This window comes from Chiloscyllium plagiosum, chromosome 4 (assembly GCF_004010195.1).
Source record: "Chiloscyllium plagiosum isolate BGI_BamShark_2017 chromosome 4, ASM401019v2, whole genome shotgun sequence".
Taxonomy (NCBI): domain Eukaryota; kingdom Metazoa; phylum Chordata; class Chondrichthyes; order Orectolobiformes; family Hemiscylliidae; genus Chiloscyllium; species Chiloscyllium plagiosum.
The window spans coordinates 114,600,517-114,623,362 of NC_057713.1; positions in this window are offsets into that span (position 1 = coordinate 114,600,517).

A 22,846-nucleotide genomic window follows, 5' to 3' on the forward strand; every position below is an offset into this window, starting at 1 on the left:
GGTGTGGGTGTCTCGGAGATGTTCCCTAAAGCGCTCTGCTAGGAGGCGTCCAGTCTCCCCAATGTAGAGGAGACTGCATCGGGAGCAACGGATACAATAAATGATATGAGTGGATGTGTAGGTAAAACTTTGATGGATGTGGAAAGCTCCTTTGGGGCCTTGGATGGAGGTGAGGGAGGAGGTGTGGGCGCTGGTTTTACAGTTCCTGCGGTGGCAGGGGAAAGTGCCAGGATGGGAGGGTGGGTCGTAGGGGGGCGTGGACCTGACCAGGTAGTCACGGAGGGAACGGTCTCTGCGGAGAGGGGTGGGGAGGGAAATATATCCCTGGTGGTGGGGTCTGTTTGGGGGTGGGGGGAATGTCGGCGGATGATTTGGTTTATGCGGAGGTTGGTAGGGTGGAAGGTGGGCACCAGGGGCGTTCTGTCCTTGTTGCGGTTGGGGGGGTTGGGTCTGAGGGCGGAGGTGCGGGATGTGGATGAGATGCGTTGAAGGGCATCTTTAACCACGTGGGAAGGGAAATTGCGGTCTCTAAAGAAGGAGGCCATCTGGTGTGTTCTGTGGTGGAACCGCTCCTCCTGGGAGCAGATACGGCGGAGGCGGAGGAACTGTAAAACCTGCACCCACACCTCCTCCCTCACCTCTATCCAAAGCTCTAAAGAAGCCTTCCACATCCATCAAAGAATGACGGCCAAGAATACCGTCAGGAAGGTTGGTCTCTAGATACAGGAGTTATCCCACTGGAATGGAAAATTATCTTGGAAAATATTGATGTTCATATGCTGAAAAATTTCTACCTTAAAGAAGTGCCAAATGGAAGGTGGTTAAAAGAATATTGGCCCTATTGCAGATGACAACAAAGTTAGTGGCATGATGGACAGTGAAGAAGGACATCTAAAATTACAATAGAATCTTGACCAACTAGGCCAGTGGGCTGCAGAATGGCAGGTGGAGTTTAATTTAGATAAATGCGAGGTGTTACATTTTGGTAAAATAAACCAGAGTGGGATTTACACAATTAATGGTAGGGCTTTGAGGAGTGTTCTCGAACAAAGAGACCTGGAGGTGCAGGTATAGTCGAGTACAAAGCTGGCAGTGGTATCACAGATAGTCAGAGTGATGAAGAAGGCTTTTAGCATGCTTGCTTTTATTTGTCAGATCATTGAGTACAGGAGTTGGGAGGTCATATTACAGCTGTACAAATCATTGGCCACATTTGGAGTACTGTATATACATCTGGTCACCCTGCTACAGAAAATATGTTATTAAATTGGAAAAGATGCAAAAATGATTGACAAGGATATTATTGAGACTGAGAGTTTGAGTTATAACGAGAGGCTGGATAAGCTCGGGCTCCTTTTGTCCCTGGAGAGTAGGAAGGTGTGGGGTGGCCTTTTCGAGGTTTATAAAATCATGAAGGACATAGATAAGGTAAATAGCCAAGGTCTTTTCCTCAGGGCAGGGGAATCTAAAACTAGAGAGCACAGATATAAGATGAGGGGCAAAGATTTAAAAAGGATCTGAGGGGCAACATTCTCACACAGAGGGTGGAATGAGCTACCAGACGAAGTGGTAGCGGTGGGTACAATTACAACAATCAAGAGACATTAGATAGGTACATGAATAGGAAATGTTTAGCGGGATATGTGCCAAACACAGACAAATAGGAAAACTGGTTGGCATGGATAACAACCTTGATTATTGATAAGTAATATCTGTCAGAATACACTGGCGGCATCTCATTTTATGAAACAATACTGTTTGATAATCATGCTGAGCTATGATCTATGGATGACAAGAGATACTTTTGGTTTTAAACATATATAGAAAAATGAACAGGACAGTACAGGGACATGCCCTTCAGTCCACCATGTCTCTGCTGACCATGTTGCCACTCTAAACTAATCCCATTAGCTTGTTCTTTCTCCATGGATGCTGCCTGACCTTCTGTAATTTCCAGCATTTTTTTGTTTTCAGTACAAAGACCGGGGTCAACACTGACTACTTACCAGGGCTACCATATCACATAGGAGAAAGTGAGGACTGCAGATGCTGGAGATCAGAGTTGAAGTGTCCCTCCCCCAACCTTATCCCAGATCCAACCTTCCAACTTGGCACTGCCCTCTTGAATTGTCCTACCTGTCCATCTTCCTTTATACCTTCTGCTCCACCCTCCTCTCTGACCTATCAGCTTCACCCCCACCTTCATCTACCATCATGTTCCCAGCTACCTTGCCTCCAGCAACATCCCCTCCCCCCCACTATTTATGTCTCAGTCCCCTTAGGCCACTAGCCCCATTCCTGATGAAGAGCTTATGCTTGAAACATCGATTCTCCTGCTCTTTGGATGCTACCTGACCAGTTGTGCTTTTCTAGCACCACACTCTTTGACTACCATATCACATTGCACCTGGTCAGTATCCCTATTCATGCTTTGGTGAGCTGTTTAATATCAACACAAGCCTGATCTTGCCACTTCGTTCTATGACTGTTACTAATCCTGAGCACCATAATGTTGGTTCTGAAACTGGTGAAATTACTCCTTGTTGTATCATGAACTGTTGCCTTCACGCACTAAAGGATAAAGTACTCTTTGTTGTACTATTGCATAGATTCCAGACCACACCAATGTTCTACCTTTAAGACAGTTACATAACATGTTATGATCTAACATAAAGGTACCCTCCTCAACTTTGGTCATTATCTCTGCGTCCTTAGTTAGTTAGCTATCAGTAAGTACAGCAGATATATTCTATGTGCGTAATTTACACATGTGTAAATGTGGTAGCCCTGGTAAGAAGTCAGTATTGTTGATAAACTTCAAGATATCTGACACAACAAGAGCCCATTCTTTGTGGTGTAAACAAAAAATGCTGGAAATTACAGCAGGTCAGACAGCATCCATGGAGAGAGAACAAGCTAATGTTTTGAATCTAGATTACTCTTCATCAGAGCTGACGTGAAGTGTGGAGGGGGCTGCATTTAGGCAATAGTGTGGGGTGAAGTGCTTGAGGAGAAAGGCTGCTGGTAGTGCAGATTAAGTGATCTTTGTGGTCTTTGTGGTGTGTGTTACATGGGCTGACATATAGAAAACCACAAAGTGCATCATCTTCTTGAAGTCAATAAGCAAATAGATTTAATATCTGAGTGCAGTGTAATGTTCTGCTCTTTTCTCAGCTTTCCCAGCCCTTGGAACAGTTTTGGAAATTCATTCCTAAAGCTTCGCCCACTGTGGTCTTGTATAACTTCATTGAGATTCTGTAAAAGAACTAAGATGTTTGCTGATCCTGCAACACATAATGAGTTTCAGTAATTCTCTTATCTTTATTTTGAAGAACCATGATAATCTGCTCCTTTCACTTCCAGATCTGTACCTCGCGGCCCTTTTAATTTCAGAGTAATTGGCTGAACTCTGTCAAGCCATTCCAAATGGTCTGTAAAAACTGAAACTGCTCTCCTGGTGTCTTACCGAAATTCTGTTTAGAAACTTGTTAACTTTAATATTTCTCACTAGAACTGTTAGTCATGAACCTTAATTTCTCCCAGGAAATCTGTTGATTGACTCACTGTACTGCCTGTCTCATAATCAGAAGCTTGTATTAATCTTTGAGACTCAGATACATTTCCCGACTTGCATATTTTTAAAAATGATCTGTTTTTCTCAGTCACAGCACTTCTTTCCCCACTCTGCATATGCTTCCTTTTAATGTGTCTTTTGTTCCACAATGTAAACATATCAAATTGAGATGTGTTGTTTCCTGTTCTTTTGGCACTTTTGTCAGGCATTTTTCTGTGATTTCTGAAGGGAGGATGAGCCATCTTTGAGTTCATGCCTAATATTGCTTCCTCTGTTGAACCTGTTTCACATAATTCACAACTTGTTTTGGGCTCAGATTTTCCTCTGTCTGAGTAATATCTAATAAAGCACTATCAATGTCACCTGAGATTATCTAGTTGTGGACGAATTCATTTCTCAAAGCTCTGTGGTCGCAATTATTTCCTAATCTGTAAAGTTTTGTTTTGTAAATGTGTCAGCAGATTTAATTGGTTTCTGATTCCTCTGGTTAAACTTTGCTCTTTCAATTGTTTTTATTTTGAATTTCAGTAAGTGCCAAAAGCCTGCAACACCTCCACAAATTATATTGCTGATTCATTATTTCCTTTCCATATTCGGACATCCTTAGCCACTGGTCCTATTGCATGCAAGAATGCATCCAAGGAGCAGGAGAATCGACGTTTCGGGCGTGAGGCCTTCTTCAGGAAGAAGGGGTCATGCCCGAAACGTCGATTCTCCTGCTCCTTGGATGCTGCCTGGCCTGCTGCGCTTTTCCAGCAACACATTTTCAGCTCTGATCTCCAGCATCTGCAGTCCTCACTTTCTCCTGCATGCAAGAATGGACTGAATTGTTGCTTCTGAGTCTTTACCTTCATTCGTGAGGTTTATCTGTATTTCTCAAACTTGAATTTGCACAGTTTCCATCTTTGTCCTTTCTGCAGACCCTCGGTGTTCTTGTGTTGCTCGAGTAGTGATTGTGATTGCTTCCTAGGCGTAGCCATCATGTGCTTGTCACATTGTTCTGCTTCTGAAGATGTTATCTTTCTCCCCTGAACTTTTCCTGGTCCTGATGTCTTCACTGCTTCTGAAGTTTCTTCAATTTCAAAAGTCGTTTGCTGGTCTTCTGCAGCTGTACAGAGCCCTGGTGAGACCGCACCTGGAATATTGTGTGCAGTTCTGGTCTCCAAATTTGAGGAAAGACATTCTGCTATTGAGGGAGTGCAGCGTAGGTTCACGAGGTCAATTCCTGGAATGGCAGGACTATCTTATGTTGAAAGATTGGAGCGACTGGCTTGTATCCCCTTGAGTTTAGAAGACTGAGAGGGGATCTGATTGAGGCGCATAAGATTATTAAAGGATTGGACACTGTGGAGGCAGGAAACATGTTTCCGTTGATGGGTGAGTCCCGAACCAGAGGACGCAGCCATTTAGGACAGAGATGAGGAGAAACTTCTTCACCCAGAGAGTGGTGGGTGTGTGGAATGCTCTGCCCCAGAAGGAAGTGGAGGCCCAGTCTCTGGATTAGTTTAAGAAAGAGTTGGATAGAGCTCTCAAGGATAGTGGAATCAAGGGATATGGAGATAAGGCAGGAACAGGATACTGATTGAGGATGATCAGCCGTGATCATAATGAATGGTGGTGCAGGCTCGAAGGGCAGAATGGCCTACTCCTGCACCTATTGTCTATTGTCTATTGTCTTGTCCCCTTCCTTTTCTTGGGGATCAATATTGTGTTTTGTTTTCCCTGGATAGTTTCAGGTCATTTGTGAATTTTCCAATCCTTAGTACTTGCTGCATCTAACAGCTGACTACTGTGCTCCCATCATGATTTGAGATGGGGTTGGCTACAGATTGAAGGTCTGCACCAGGGTCTAGTCTGTCTTTATCTTAAGGCTCAGTTAATTCCAGTAAATTAAGGTATTGGACTGATAGATTGTTCTTATCTATTGTTTTATACCAACAGACACGAGGTAGCTGTGGTACATCCAAAACTTTATTAAAACGGTCTAACACAAAATGCTTTTAGTACACTAATTTCCATCTCAATCTTTCTTTTTTTGCGTGTTCTTTCGCTCTCTCATACTATAAGGCTCAGTTTGTTTCTGTCCAGTATGGTGTTCAATGGCAAATTGTCCTTATCTGCCGTTTTATACCAGTAGTCTGGATGTAGTCATGGTTTGGTAATTCCAACCCCTTGTTAAAACTATATACATTTCTACAGTCCAATGCAAAATGTTTTTAGTGTTCTAGTCTCCATCTCAAGCTTTATTTCTCTGACTGTTCTCTCCATCTCAGGATTATATCATGTTGCGTCACTGAATGGTTCATATAACTCCCTGACTCAGATTATTGTGCTGGCAGCTATGTGAGTGTTTATTTTTCTTTGCAGAGAAGAAGGCAGAAGTAGTTATTTTAATTGAACATGTAACATGAGAATGATCAGATGATTCTTTTAAAAAGGCACTCATTTCCATTAAACAGTATCTTGATGTCCATCATGAGGAAATCACTGTAATGTTAAAGTTGACTCACATGTAAGTGATATAAAATTAAAACAGCCCTTCTGTTTCACTAATCATTGCAAGTAATGGATGACTTTGTGTCTATGAATGGGAAACAAATACTACAATCTGGTTAATTTTCCAAAAGCCCTAGGGCGCACTGTCTGAAGAAAGAGAAACTTGATGAACAATGCCTCTACTGTGTTTAACATGGGGGCCTCACTTGGAAATAGTTTAGGTTCAGCTGCCAAGACCACAAGATCAAAGATCTTAAATCACAAGAAAACTTTATTAGAATTCAATACTAATCAGGATCTCAAACTGCAAGAGGAGCAAATAAGAACGATACATCTATAAGATATAGTGAAACATTTGGAATTGCCTGCGAACAAAGTTGATCTCTTAATTAAAGAGGATAGAAATGTCACTAATGTGGTTGCACATAATGATGTGTGCTGAATATATGGATCCTGGTTGGTAGAGGAAACATGAACAAATCTAAAGTTAATAGAAAAGGGAAGCAACCCTGCATGGATGAGAAAATAAAATAAGGGAACTAGAACAGTTGCTTACTATATGCCATGACCAATCTACACAAGTCTTTCCAGTTAGGCACAAGTATAAGACTGAATTAGAATTTTTAATATTAGGTCTGGGACACCATTTCTCCATGGTACCCAATGAGAATTCTCTTTTCCTAATGTACTGTTTAAAAATCATTGGAGTTATCAGGACAAATATGCATAACTTTACAAACATAACAATGATATAGATCAACAAGAATGGAAAATGGATGGAAACAGAAATGAAAGATTGCAGAAAGTTTATATAAGTGATTGTCCATTTAAAGTTTTAATTTTGCATGTATCGTGTCTGAGTTTAATTAAATCAAGAGGACAGCTAATAGCACTGTGACAAAGCCATGATTTATAATAATACAATTATTTCATGTATTTACTAGCTGGAAACTATTAAATGAATTTCCAAAAAAAGACTGAAGTTTTATTCCAGTGATTTGAAAGATATCACACCATTTGCCTCATGGTACGTTCTGTATTCGAAAGTGCTTGAAACATCAACAACTTCTTTATCAAGCTTCACCAGGAACAATTCCATTGAAGGTGTGTGAATGGAGGCCACCTCCTATCCTAATACAAAGCATCCCAACAATGACCTCGATAACCAGGGTGGGGAGCACACCATTAGATGTGATCTTTTGTGCCATGCAGCACAGACGATAAAAGCAATGCATTCAGATGTAATCAACTCATGTAAGCCAAGCAATGGGAATCCAGTAACCATGGTCATAGTTGCATTATTTGGGAGTTTGGAGAGAAGTCATGTGACAGTCCAAGTAACTCTTTTGTATTTAAAGAACCATTTTTTTTCTGCAGCAAGGGCAGAAGCAAAGAGAAACTGAATAAGCAAAACCCTGATCAAATTTGCTTTTTCTCTCTCTGTCACTTTTTATTCATCTTGCATAGACATAAAATAAATCTAATACATTCTTCCTTATTCCCCTCCAAGCAGGTATGATATCATTAAACCTTAATGCAATCTACAACATTAACCCTTTCAGAACCATTGCCTTATATAATAGAGACTGCACAAGAACTTACAGGATGATTTTGAGCAGTTCTGGGCTTGAGGGACCAACTGTGGACTACACCACCTCAGCATTGGTGCTCTAGTCTGAACTAGTTGGCTGATAGGCAACAGCAGGGATACTAGGGGAATCAGAGTAGTGGAAACATGAATATTGTTATAGTAAGAGAAAGGCAAATTAATGTTACATGCAGCTAATGCTACTCCCTCAGAGTGCTGCTTTAGCATTTCTTGTAATCTACTGGAGAAGAGTTTGCTAGAATCCTGAGAGATCATACAAGCAACTTTAAGCACTGATATGTATGGTCAAGATGGCAGCCATTTGAGCCTTCAAGTAGTGCAAGATAGCTCTCATGATGTCTGTCTAAATTTTCACTGGAGCACTGACATGTTAAAAGCATTTCATTCCTGCTCAGCGCAGGTTAAGAAGTGGCCACCAGCCGTGGCTTGTTCCATCCTTTCCGAATTAGTGTTGTTGACCATTTGTTGGAAGGATGAGTTCAAAGTGTTGCCCCATTCTCTGTTACAGCAAGAGACATTCTTGGTCTTCCTTGGCAACAGGAGTTGTCAGCAGGATTACCAAATCAATAAACATCTCGACTGTACATGCTCAGTGTGTTTCCTGCTATCCACTCTTCGCAACAACCTTTAAAATTATTGAAGTGGTACTATATGAGTTGGTATCTGTAAAGCCAAGAGATAGTGACTCGTTTTATTCTAGTGGCATTTTAAATGTGGAGGTTGTGAAAGCATTACTTGTGAATTATACAAAATCTATGAACAGAGTTGGAATGAGGTAGAGGTATGTGGGAAGGAAAGAACAAGGGGTTCCATGGTCACATCATATTAAGGATGATGGTGAGGTGTGCATGGTCTCACTAGTATCTGAAGACACTGGCTCTGCAGCATCAGTCTCAGTAAGGCATTTTCTCACGAATATTGACGGCTTTCTGGCAGTTTTCTGGTTTTGCTGCCTGTTCTTGTCTCCTGTGAGAGAGAGGGCAGAATGCCCTTGACCGTGTGCCATCATGTTTGTGTGTTCTGCCTGCCAAAACAACTTTGCTGAGTTGTGGAAAGGCATGCAACAGGATGTGCAGATGAGTGAATGACAGGACAGTGGTGCGTACAACAGTGTGAAATGCAATGTGGTAAGTCAAAGATTTGCAGATGGATTCACTCATCTGGATCCCCTAAGTGGGATTATGAAACTTTTCATTCCACTGATGCTAAATCTTCAGGTAATGCTGGGCATTAACTGTCCTTGCCACTTGTTCCATGAGGAAAGGTGTTGAAGTATTCCTGCACAATGGCCAAAACATAATCCCCCCTCTGGCTTCTCATTGTTTGACCAATGTGTCCAGTGCAGCAACAGTAAAGTGGGAGTCCTTTCTTTGGCACATTGTGACAACTCTTATGAGCCTGAGCATTCCAAATTGATTATAGAGTTGGGATAGCTGGTCGACCAGATATCCCAACCCAATCTAGTCCCACCTGCCAGCACCCGGTGAGTATCCCTCCAAACCCTTCCTATTCATATACCTGGGGTGGGGGAGTCTAGTTCTGGACTCCCCCACCCCAGGGAAAAGACTTTGTCTATTTATCCTAGCCATGCTGTCATGATTTTGTAAACCTCACCTATCAGCCTATGATGTTCCAGGCAAAACAGTCCCAGTCTATTCAACCTCTCCCTGTACCTTAAATCCTGGCAACATCCTTGTAAATCTTTTTTGAACCCTTTCAAGTTTCACATCATCTTTCCGATAAAAAGGAGACCAGAATTGTACGCAATATTCCAACATTGGCCTAACCAATGTCCTGTACAGCTGCAACATGACCTCCCAACTCCTGTACTCAATACTCTGACCAACAAAGGAAAGCATACCAAACACCTTCTTCACTATCCTATCTACCTGTGACTCCACTTTCAAGGAGCTATGAACCTGCACTCCAAGGTCTCTTTGTTCAGCAACACTGCCAAGGACTTTACCATTAAGTGTATAAGTCCTGCTAAGATTTGCTTTCCAAAAATGCAGCACCTCGCATTTATCTGAATTAAACTCCATCTGCCACTTGTCAGCCCATTGGCCCATCTGGTCAAGATCCTGTTGTAATCTGAGGTATCCTTCTTCGTTTTCCACTATACCTCCAATTTTGGTGTCATCTGTAAACTTACTAACTATACCTCTTATGCTCACATCCAAATCATTTATATCAATGATGAAAATTAGTGGACCCAGCACCGATCCTTGGGGTACTCCATTGGTCACAGGCCTTCAGACTGAAAAACAATCCTCTACCACTACCCTCTGTCTTCTAGCTTTGAGCCAGTTCTGCATCCAAATGGCTAGTTCTCCCTGTATTCCGTGAAACCTAACCTTGTTAACCAGTCTCCCATGTGGAACCTTGTCGAATGCCTCACTGAAGTCCTTATAGATCACATCTACCGCTCTGCCCTCATCAATCTCTTTGTTACTTCTTCAAAAAACTCAATCAAGTTTATGAGACATGATTTCCCATGCACAAAGCCATGTTGACTATTCCTAATCAGTCCTTGCCTTTCCAAATACGTATATATCCTGTTCCTTAGGATTCCCTCCAACAACTTGCCCACCCCCGACGTCAGGCTCACTGATCTATAGTTCCCTAGCGTGTCCTTATTACCTTTCTTAAACAGTGGCACCGCATTTGCCAACCTCCAGTCTTCCTGCATCTCACCAGTGACTATCAATGATACAAGTATTTCAGTAAGTGACCCAGCAATCACTTCCCTAGTCTCACGGAGTTCTAGGGTACACGTGATCAGGTCCTGGGGATTTATCCACCTTTATGCGTTTCAAGACATCCAACACTTCCTCCTCTGTAATATTAACATTTTCAAGATGTCACCATCTATTTCCCTACATTCTATATCTTCCATGTCCTTTTCCACATTAAATACTGATGCAAAATACTTCTTAAGTATCCCTCCATTTTCTGCGGCTCCACACAAAGGCCGCCTTGCTGATCTTTGAGGAGCCCTATTCTCTCCCTAGTTTAGCTTAAGTCTGTCATGTATTCACAGAGCTTCTTTTCAAAGAGACTGTATTTTAAAAAACTTGGGTCGTGTCGTACTTTAACAATTCCTCCTGTAGTGGACAGAGACAGAAAGTGGCACCACAGAGAGATGCGTAGCAAGAGTGCTGCTCTTATTCAAACAGTGATCATGGACATTAGGTGGATGCACTATTTTTTTATTCTGTCTACCTCATCCAATGCTGGCACAGGTAGGCAACATGTCACAACCACCTGATAAAAGACCAGCATTCCGACAGCCAGTGCTTCCAAATAAACCTGTTGGACTATAACCTGGGGTTGTCTGATTTTTAACTACGTCACATCCAATGTGTCTAAGATCGAAGGCTGACCAATATCTGGCTCATAGTCCAGCATATAATTCAATTTTCATTACACAATGCAGCACATGTTGCTCTGCAGATAGCTATTGCTAGTCATTGTCTGAACAATACACTTTCAGGGCACAAGATTAGATTAAAAACATATAGACCTGCCTTCATTTCACTGCATCAGTACGCTGTGTGCTGATATTATAAGCAGAGGAAGACAAAAAGAGATTTAGCTTGCACTTTTATATTTTATTTTGACTATTTCCTCTCCTTTTGCAGAAACTCTGCTTTTATTGAAGGGTTAGCAGTATGCCAATTCCTAATTCTGGCAGGCAAACTTAGAGATATAAATGAAGATTGCTGTGTATCGTATTGGGTCTGGAGGACTTAACGCTGGAGCTATACTGAGCTCGACCTAATCTGTTGATATATCACAGAGTTGGGGGAGTATTGATTGGAATCTGGCATTTTTTGGAACATATGTGTCTCTTCTACCCCTTGAGGACTGTTTAACATGCTGAACAGTTAATGTAGCCTGCACATCGCTATTGCTATGCAATACACCCTGTGATGAAGACATGTGCCACTTCTGCTAAGATTTATTTATGGTCTGTTCTCCACCAGTGACGATTGGACAGCCACTTAAAAACATAGAAAAGAGAATGGTGGCAGCATTCTGCCCCAACCATAACCCATGAAGTGGATGGTACCCAGATATCACATCACATTATAATAAAGGTAATTATGTTGTCAGGCAGAATATTGACCAACCACTTGGAATCATGTCGCATGTCTGACAAGGTTTGTGTCATCAGACAAGGGAAGTCATCTTGACTTTAACTAAAAGTTGCAACAGGCAATGTTGGATCAGCTGCCTGTTATACAGCGTTGCCAACTTTGATTTCCATTGAATTTACTTATGAAAGTGGAAGTCGAGATTGAGAAACCTGATTAAAAATACACAGGACCTCGGTCTTTTTCAACGGAGGTATAAAATGCAAAAGCAAGGAAGCCATGCTAAAATTTGATGAATTACTGATCAGGCTTCAGCGAGAGTACTTTGTTCAATTCTGGGTCTTGAAAAGGTGTCAAGGTCTTGGAGAGGGTGCAAGTGAGACTCAGTATTGCAAATGAGAGAGATCTCATTTACTTCATTAGTTGAGACAAACCAAATGTTTTCATTTTAAAGTACTCATGAAATTACTCCACAGAAACCACTACCCCATCACCAAGTCACCTTTTATTTACACGTGCATATAACTTGACACTGGTTAGCTTCCTCAGAGTCAGCTCTCAGAGTGAGCAGAACCTCTGACACTGTTTATATCTCTCAGCCAGGGGTCCCTCATTGGATCCAGATGAACAGCCCCAGTCAGGGAACTCATATTCACTGACCTCACTACAATCACGACAACTGAAGTTTAAGTATAGACTTCATAAAGCTTTGAAGGATTTTGGTTGAATAAATGAAGAGAAACTGTTCTAATTGGTGAGAGAGTTGGTGACTAGATTTAAGGTAATTGGCAAAAGAATCAAAAGAAGAGTTTTTAGTGCATACAACGAACAAAAGAACAAAGAACAATACAGCACAGGAACAGGCCCTTTGACCCTCCAAGCCTGTGCTGCCACATTTTGCCCTTCCATGCTAAAATGTGTCTTCACTTACACAATCCATATCCTTGTATTCCCTCCCTATTCATGTAGTCATCCAGGTGCTTCTTGAATGCTGCTATTGTGCCTGCTTCCACCACTTCCTCTGACAGCGTGTTCCAGACACTCACCACCTTTGTGTGAAATCATTGCCTCGTACATCTCTTTTAAACTCCCCCCTTGCACCTTGAACCCTAGTAATTAACCCCTCTACCCTGGGAAAAAGCCTTAAACTTTCCACGCTATTCATGCCAGTTACAATCTTATAAACTTCCATTAGGTCATCCCTTAACCTCTTGTGTTCCATTGAAAGTTTTAGTCTATCAAACCTTTCTTCATAGCTAAAACCCCATACCAGGCAACATCCTGGTAAACATTTTCTGTACCATCTCCAAAGCATCCACATCCTTCTGGTAGTGTTGCGACCAGAACTGTACATAATATTTTAAGTGTGGCCTAATTAAAGTTTTTTTAAAACTGTAGCATAGCTTGGCTATCCTTTTACTCAATGCCCCTTCCAATGCAACAAGCATGCCTTTGGCCTTTATTGCCGCCTTATCTAGCCGTGCTTCTACCTTCAATGGTCTGTGGTCTTGCACATTCAGATCCCTCTGCATATCAATACTTTTAAGGTTTCTGCCATTCACTGTTTGATTTCCACATGAATTTGAGCTTCCAAAACGTATCACCTCACATTTGTTTAGGTTAAACTCCATCTGCTATTTTTCTGCCCATGCCTCCAATGATCTATGTCCTGCTGTATCCCCTGACAATCCTCCTCACTATCTGCAACTCCACCAAACTTTGTATCATTTGCAAACTTTCTAATTAGATCAACTATGTTTTCCTCCAAATCATTTGTATAGAACACGAACAGTAGAGATCCCAGCACTGATCCCTATGGAACACCACAACCCTCCAAACCAAAAAGCATTCTTCCATTGCTACCCTCTGTCTCCTATGTAAAAGCCAGTTTTGTATCCATCTTGCTAGCTCAATCCTGATGCTATGTGACTTCACCTTTTGTACCAGTCTGCCATGAAGCATCTTGTCAAAAGCTTAATTGAAGTCCATGTAGACAACATCAATTTTCCCTCATCACCTCCTCAAAAAACTTGATCAAGTTACTGCGACACAACCTCCCCTGCACAAAACCATTCTGCCTATCACTAATAAGTCCATTTACTTCTAAATGCGTATAGATCTTCTCCCTGAGAAGCTTTCTTCATAATGTTTCCTAAACTGATGTGAGACTCACTGGCCTGTAATTTCCAGGATTATCCCTATTACCCTTCTAAATACTGGAACAACATAGCTATTCTCCAGTCCTCTGGGACCTCACCTGTGTCTATAGACGCTAAAAAGATGTCTGTCAATGCTCCAGCAATTCATTCTCTTGCCTCCCTCAATATTCTGGGATAGATGCCATCAGGATCCAGAGACTTATCTACCTTAATACCTTTTAAGATGATCAACACTTCTTCCTTTTTGAAAGAAATGCAACACTTCCTTCCCTGAGATCATCCTTCACCAATTCCTTCTCTTTGGTGAATACCGACACAAAGTATTCATTTAGAATCTCACCGACCTCTTCTGACTCCATACATAGATTCCACCCTTTGTCCCCGAGTGGGCCAACCCTTTCCCTGGCTACCCTCTTGCTTTATATATGTATTAAAAGCCTTCAAATTCTCCTTAATCCTGTTTGCTAATGACTTTTCATGACCCCTCTTAGCCCCTTTAATACCTTGTTTAAATTCTATCCTACTTTCCTTATTTGCTTCAACAGCTTCATCAGTTCCCATCCTCCTCAACCTTACATAGCTTCCATTTTCTTTCTGACCAAGGTCATAACATCCCTGATCATCCAAGGTTCATGTAACTTGCCATACTTATCCTTCATTCTTGCAGGAATGTGCCACTCCTGAACTCTCATTAACTGCTGGTTGGAATACTCCCACATGTCTGATGTGGATTTATCTCATGCAACCACCTCCAGTCAACGTTCTCTAGTTCCTGCCTAATACTGATGTAGTCAAGAATGTGGTGCTGGAAAAACACAGCAGGTCAGGCAACATCCGAGGAGCCAGAGAATCGACATTTCTGGAAAGAGCCCTGAATAAGGAAACTTGAGACATCCACACTGCTGTCGTGTGGTTGGAGGGTCCCTAGGCAGAAGATGAGGCGTTCTTCCTCCTGGTGTCGGGTGGTTGAGGTTTGGCAATGGAGGAGGCCCAGGACCTGCATGTTCTTGGCGGAGTGGGAGAGGGAGTTGAAGTATTTGACCAAGGGGTGGTGGGGTTGTTTGGAATGGGTGTCCCGGATTTGTTTTCTGAAGTGCTCTGCAAGTAGGAGTCCTGTCTCCTAATATTGTCGTACTTTGCCTTCCTCCAATTTAACACCTTCACCCAAGGACTGCTGTTATCCCTATCCATCAGTATCTTAAAACTCAAAGTATTATGGTCACTACTCCCAAAATGCTTCCTCACTGAAACTTCACTCATTTGGCCAGTCTCTTTTCCCCAAACCAGTGTAACTCTTTCCCTGGTTGTACTGTTCACATTTGTGTCAGGAAACCCTCCTGAATGATCATTACAAATTCTGCCCATCCAAGCTCCTGGCAGGTAATGAGTCCCAATCAATATAGGGAAATTAAAATCACCCATCACAACAACAGCTGTTTGTACATCTTTCCAAAATCTGTCTTCATATTTTCTCCTCTATTTCCTGCTGGCTTTTGGGAGGTTTGTATTATACCCCAGCATTGTGATTTTACTTTTCTTATTCCTGAGTTCTCTCTATATTGCCTCGCTGCCGGAGTCCTCTGATGTATCATCCCTCAGTAGAGGTGTGAGATATTCCTTTACCAGTAATGCAACTCCTTCACTCCCTTTTACATCTTTTTCTGTCACACTTGAAACATCTAAATCCTGGGGCATTCAGCTGCCAGTCCTGATCCTCTCTCAGCCAAATATATTGCAAGTTGTTGTGATTTGGAATGCTGAGCCTGAAAGAATGTTGGCGTGAGACTCAGTAACAATTTTCAAAATGGAATTGAACAAAATATTTCAGAAGTGAAAATTTGAAAGGCTATGGTGGAAGACCAAAAGATTGGACTTCATCAAGTAACTCTTCCAAAGTTCCTGCCCAGGCATAGTCAACCAACTGGAAACATGATCATAGCTTTTTGAAATGCTTCATCATACTTTACATTGAAGCAATTGCAAATGCAGTTACTATTGTCAAATAAGAAAGCCTCATAATTTTGTACGAAGTTAAAATTACTATAGTTCTAGAAGACCATAGATCACTCTTATTAAATAAAGATAGCTATTGGTGAATTTAACTTGAAAGATTTCACGTCTCAGGTAATGTGAAAAGACGAACCTTCTCGGTGATCCCAGCCAACACAAGACTTGAACCCACAATGTTAACATGACTCTGTATCATAATTAGTTATCCAGCCAACTGAGCTGAGTAACCTAATCAAAGTATAACCTGAGTCACTATGTGGAGGCATCTGGTATCGTTATATCAAAAGTTAATTCTAACATCCAACATCTGTTATTTATTGACTCTTGATGCAAGAACAGTAACAATCTTCTATATCTTTAATAGAACATATCCGGCAGGAGAGAGGTAGATGGACTCGATGCTCCTCAGATGCTGCCTGACCTGCTGTGCTTTTCCAGAACCACTCTGATGTAAACTCTGGTTTCCAGCATCTGCAGTCCTCACCTTTACCTCTATGGTAATTGTCTGCTGACTGATTTTCTGCGATATCTGATTACTTGTTTCTCAGCAAGTGACTTGTAAAGCCTAATGTTTAGCAGTCAGGGCACTGTGGCTTCTCCAAAAGAAGTCATAATTAGAGAGAGTCATATTTTCTGTCATGAAAACAATAAATGCTGGAGATCACAGCAGGTCAGACAGCATCCATGGAGGGAGAGCAAGCTCACATTTCGAGTCTAGATGACTCTTTGTCAGAGCTGGAGCGAAGTATGGAGGGGACAGCATTTATGCTATAATATCTGCAGTAATTTGTTCTTCTATCTTCTGGAAGGTATTTCGATAGAAAATTCATTAACATAAATAAAGGAATTAAACAATGGAAAACAACTGTGGACCAACTGCTGCCATGTGTTTTAGAGATTGTTAACCTTGAATGTTGAGAGCAATTTTAACTTTGTGTGACAGAGTGAAGTGACAATATTAAATCAACTGTCTGATATATCTCTCTCTGGTTTTTCATTTCCATTGAAGCCAGTACAGCACTAAACAATTTTGTTCAATGTCAGAATTACTTAATTTTCTTTGAACTCTATGGGATACATCTTATGAGATCTCAAGATGCCAGTGAGGCCATATGTGCAAATGGAGTGGTTAAAAAAAATGAGTATACTGGCTGTATATTGCCATCCATAGAAATCAAGACTCAATGTTACATTTCTAGTGTATTAATGTGACAAATGTACTTTGTTCCAGTTCAGTTAGGTCCTACTAAAATGGAACATAAAGTGAAGTTATTTAAATAATTTAAGTTTTGAAAGTTGAACAGACAAAGATACATTTTTCAATCATTTTATTAATTCTTTTTTTATATTTCACACATCATGTTCATTACTAACATCAAAACTGTAATAATGTCAATAAAGAACACTTTATGTAGCAAAGAGTGAATATTATGGATTATATTCTTTCCCCCTTTCCCTTGTACAATTGAAGTTTAGTTATAGTCTGGCTATGCTTTCAGAGGTAGAACAAGCACATTTGCAAAAAAATAATCTTATGGTTCCCCTTTGCCAATAAAATATGTATATCCTGTTAGAGTCTTTACAAAAGGACCCTGCAATGCTTATTCTCGCTGAAAAGAAACAGATTTCATCAATGCATAAGTCTGTCCCAGAGATACCTTTATGGACTTTTGTAGAGGTATTTCATTCATAGCATTGCAGTTTCCCTGTGGAATTAATTATATTGTTTGTGTGACTCTAAAATCAATGCAGATGCTCATGAACAGTTGAAAGCTGCCACTATTGTTCTAACAGTCAGGGAACCATTAAAATAGCTGGAGCAATGAAACACTAGAAGTGAACAATGAAATTAATTGTCTGTTGATGTCTTCAAAAATAATATTTTCAGATCTCTCAACATTGTATCACATAATATGGTACCATACCATATAGTTGCATGTTAAACTTCTGCTCTGTGCTAAATTAACTCTTCTCAGCAATATGAGACCTACAATTAGCTACATTGGTCAAGGGAGAGAAAATGATATGAGTAAAATCAGATCTATCCTCAGGCAGGTGAATATTAATAGACTTTATTAAATATAACTATACAAAGGGTCAACAGAAAAGGCCATCTCTGGGAACTCGGTCGACACATCTTCCACTTCCACGTGGTTTGATATCACTTTGCAAAAGTTCTTTTCATATTCAGTAGCTATTCTTAGAGTACTGGAAAAATAAACACAGTACTCCACATCCTCCCCCATGTCTTGCCTAATTGACTGCATATTCTATTTGCTTTATATTCTATACTCTCCTCCATCAAAGTATCTGTGCTTTACCAGGAAAGACTGGGGTGGTTTTATCAATTTCTTTGAATGTGTATAAAGCTCCTGTAGAAATGCAATGAGTCAGAAATGACTTCTCTGAGGGTCCTATGAGTCATTAGTGGTTGTGTTGTCATTGTTTTCTCTTGAGGATTATGGCAGACCACCTTGTACTGGCTTGTTTTTAACTGACAGCAACTGTTCCTGTTCCCTTGAACAGTGCGATTTCAGGTTTGGATAAGGAAGGATCTTGATTGTTTAAGGTTCCCCAGGTCAGTGGCTTGGGATGCTGGTCTTTGACCTTCCCTGCCATGGACAGGTCTTGATCACTATACCTCTGGTTGAAGATGAGGGCTTAGTTTATCCTATAACATTTCTCTTTCTTGCACCATCGCAATTAATGGATCAGCCTCGGAAAGTCAGGTCAAGCCAGAATCTATTTTTTTAATCAACCTGTACAGGGATATTATTACACACCTCTGGAGCAGGTGGGACTTGAACACAGGCCTCCTGGAACAGAGATATGGACACTACCACTGCACCTCAAGAAGCCCTCCAGGTCAGGCTCCAGAGTTGATTGAGAACAGATGAACCTCGTTAACCTTCATATTTAACGCTGGATTTGGTTCCTTCCCCCTCTCTCTACCTCCCCATTCATTTTTGAAGGTTTCAATTGCCCTTCACAGACTTTATATGGTAAATATTTAAGTGGCTACATAAGTGTTTTATCGGTGGAGGTTGGTGTTTTTAAAGGGAAAAAAATGTCAGTCATTTTGGGGGTGGGAAAGTCATTCAATTGTGTGGCACTTCTGGATATAGAAAGAAAGAGCTGGGTTTGGATAGAACACAGAAAGAAGAGTTGGGTTTGGTCCAACTCCGTTATGATTCATTCCCCTCCTGCTCTCCCTCACCATTGCCTTGAATGAGCTTTGCATCTAAATTCTTCAACTGGAAACATTGGTGATTTACAGGTGGTGGTTACAGATGAAAAAAAAAAGACAAGTGATTTGATAAATGTAAAAGTTGTGAGCATAAAAATCAAGTCTGGCATTACAATGAAATATTGAGGCATCACTGCATTGTCAGTGATACCATCATTTGAATGAGAAATTAAACTGTGATGCCACATCCACTTACTCAGTAATTATAAAGGTTTCTCTGACTGTATTTTGAAGTATATCTGGTGTCTGAGCTAATCAGAAACAGGTTATCTGGTCATTATTATTTTGTTAACTAAAGTGGCAATTAAAATAAAAACAAAGCAGAAGGAGAATAAACTGAAGGTATGATCACTGATGTTAGAATTAAAGGAGCATTTTTGTGTGAATAGTGTGAGAGAACAAGATTAAATGCAACTGTTTTGACAGTGGCTTAGGCTGGGCATTTCCAATATCTGGCCTTCGATTCATGAGATTGCATGGACCAATGGAATGGTTATTATTCCAGGTAAGAGCGTTCAGGAAAAAAAGGAAGAAATTGGTAAATAGAAAATCATATCACAGGTTACAGCTTTGAATTTACTTTCAGAGCAAGGTTATATTTTTGTCCTTCTACTCAAATCCTCTGAAGGCATGATCCTCTGCTTAGTTCTGGAATATATCCTTGCTCTGCAAACCTTTGAAAACTCTGTATTTGTCTATTTCTGGTCACTTGAACATCCAGGTTCAAGCATTGTCAAATTATTTTTGCTGCAAAGGATCTCAGGATATTTTAATACATTGAGTGCAAATTAAATGCAAATTGCGGATACTTTCATCGGGGAACTGTTGATACAGTGCCATTAGTCATGCTTTCTTTTTGCTTTTTGTTCCAAGCTTCCAATTTTGTAATTTCCATGAGGTTCATCTTAACAGCAAAGAAGTAAACCGAATCAGTAGATATTTTGATAATCATGAGTAAATTAGAAAGTCCAAAAAATATACATCTGAAGGAAAGCAGCACAGAGCAGCATTGTTGAAGTCTGAATCTAAAACAAATTTTGAGAATCTTCTCATCTTTTATAGTTATTCAAGGGAATTAGGCTTTGCTGGTAGGGCTAACATTTACTGCCCAACCTTAGTTGCTCTTGAGACATTGGTGTTAGGAAGGAATTCAAGACTTTATGCTGCATCAGTGAAGGGGCAAAAATGTATTTCCAAGTTATGATAATGGGTAGCTTAAAGATGATCTTATAGGTGGTGGCATTCCCATTATCTCCTGCAGTTGCCCTTGTAGATGGTGATTTTTAAGTGCATCTAAGGAAGCTCAGTGAACTTCTGCAGTGCATCTTGTAGATGGTATACACTGCTGCCATTGTGTGTTGGCGATGGATGGAACAAATATTTTGTGGATATGGTGCCAATCAGGTGGACTGGTTTGTTCTAGATTGTGTCAATCTTCTTGAGTGTTGTTGGAGCTGCAAGTGGGAAGTATTCCATCACACTCTTGACTTTACCTAGTAAATGATGAACTGGCTTTGGGAATTCAGAGGTAAGTTAGTCATTGCAGGATTTCTAGCCTTTGACTTATTCTTGTAGCCAAAGTAGTTAAATTACTAGTTCAGTTTCTGATCAATGGAAACCCCAAGATATTGACATCTCAATGATTGCAATGCAATGGAATGCCAAGTGGTTAATCATTGGATTCTCTGTTGTCGATGATAATTCCTAGCCCTTGTGCAATACAAATATTACTTACCACTTGTCAATCCAAGCCTGGATATTGACCAGGTTTTGCAGCATTTGAGTATAAACAGCTTAATGTTTGAGAAATCATGAATGGTGCAGAATATTCTGCAATCATCAACAAACATCCTTACTCTGACCTTGTGATGGAGGAAAGGTCATTCTGAAGCAACTGAAGATGGTTGGATTGAGAATTCTACCCTGAGCTGATAGGTCTGACATGCAACAAAAACTGTATTTGTTTGTACATCATAATTGAACAGATGTGTGAAATACTAATATTGTCCTAGCCTTGTCTGCAAACCTTAACAAATGAGTATGCATCTCTTTTATGTAATTCCACATACGCTGTTATTATGCAGCTTACCAAATCACAGCTTAAAAATGCAGAAGTTATGTATAAGTCATATGGAGTACTAGCCATATATGATGTCATCTTAACTGATATGAGCTGTTTGCTTTGTTTTATCAGCAACATCCCTATAATTTTGGCTATTTAATTAAAGGCAAGGCACAAAATAATAATTATTTGAGTATACTAATTAAAGGGAGCACCAAATGGTTATTATCAAGCATCAGTAATGGGGACAATGTTTTGGACTCATCTGAGTCTTGTGAACCTTTGTTATTCTTAATTTTGTAGACCTGTTTGAATGAATCTGTTCAGAGGTGTTATTACGCAACATTAGAGTCAGTGGGACTTGAACCTGTGCCAATGATAGAAACAACCACACTGCATCACAAGGGCCAATCAGCCGTAATGTTATAAAGTTTGCTTTCTCCTTAATGGGAAATTTGCATAAATAAGGTAGATGTTTTCTTACTGAAAGCTTATGATTATCCAGCTACACCAGCTTCAGAAACGAATGGGATTACTCTATGCATTTGTACTCACTTTATTCTTGATTAGTGTTTCTTTCGATCCACTATCTGTCGAACAGTAGAAACACCCAATGAATTGGCCTTTCCCAGTGTAGTGATTGTAACAAGGTCAGCCAGGTGAACCTGATAGAGTGAATTCCTTAATTGGGGCTGTTAATCTGATTCAGTCAGGGGAGCCCCAGTTTACAGATAAGAATAGGATTGTGCAGTGTTTGTCACTGGCCACCCAGGTGTTTTCCTATCTTCCTGGTGGTGGAATTTGAATAAAGATTTGTGCACTTTGTGTCCTTCACTGTGTCTCACACCTGCACACACTCACCATGGGTGCTGGGGAAAAAAATAAGCACTACCGCACAAAAAAAAAGGAAAAAAAAAAAGAATAGGATTGTCCCAACTGCACACCATGGGTGCTGGGGAAAAAAATAAGCACTACCGCACAAAAAAAAAAGAAAAAAAAAAAGAATAGGATTGTCCCAACTGCTTGTTCTGTGGTGCTGTGGAGTCCATGGACCACGTGTATATTGGGTGTGGGCGTTTGCACTCCCTTTTTGATTTTCTTAAAAACCTTCTCCTCTGTTTTTGGCTGCACTTCAGTCCCACGCTCCTGATCTTTGGGCACCCGGTACGGAGGAAGGAGGGCAGGTCTGAAGACCTCCTCGTGGGTCTGCTCCTGGGCCTGGCCAAACTGGCCACCAACAGGTCCAGGCAGCGGGCCGTGGAGAGGGTCGTTAGGGCCGACTGCCTGCCCCTCGTCCGTGGTTATGTTAGAGCCCGGGTGTCCTTGGAAAAGGAGCATGCGGTGTCCACCAACACCCTGGAGTTGTCCAGGGAGAGGTGGGCGCCGCAGGGAGTGGAGTGCATCATTTCTCCCTCCAACTCTATTTTGATTTAGTCCCTACCCACCCCTTCACTGTTTTGATCACACAGCACTGTCCCTTGATGTGAAGGGCAGTGTTTGTCACTGGCATACGTTGGGAGCTTAGGCTGTCAGGGAAGGATGTGGTGGAAATGTGGAACTTTTTCAAAGAGCAGATACGACGTGTCCATGAT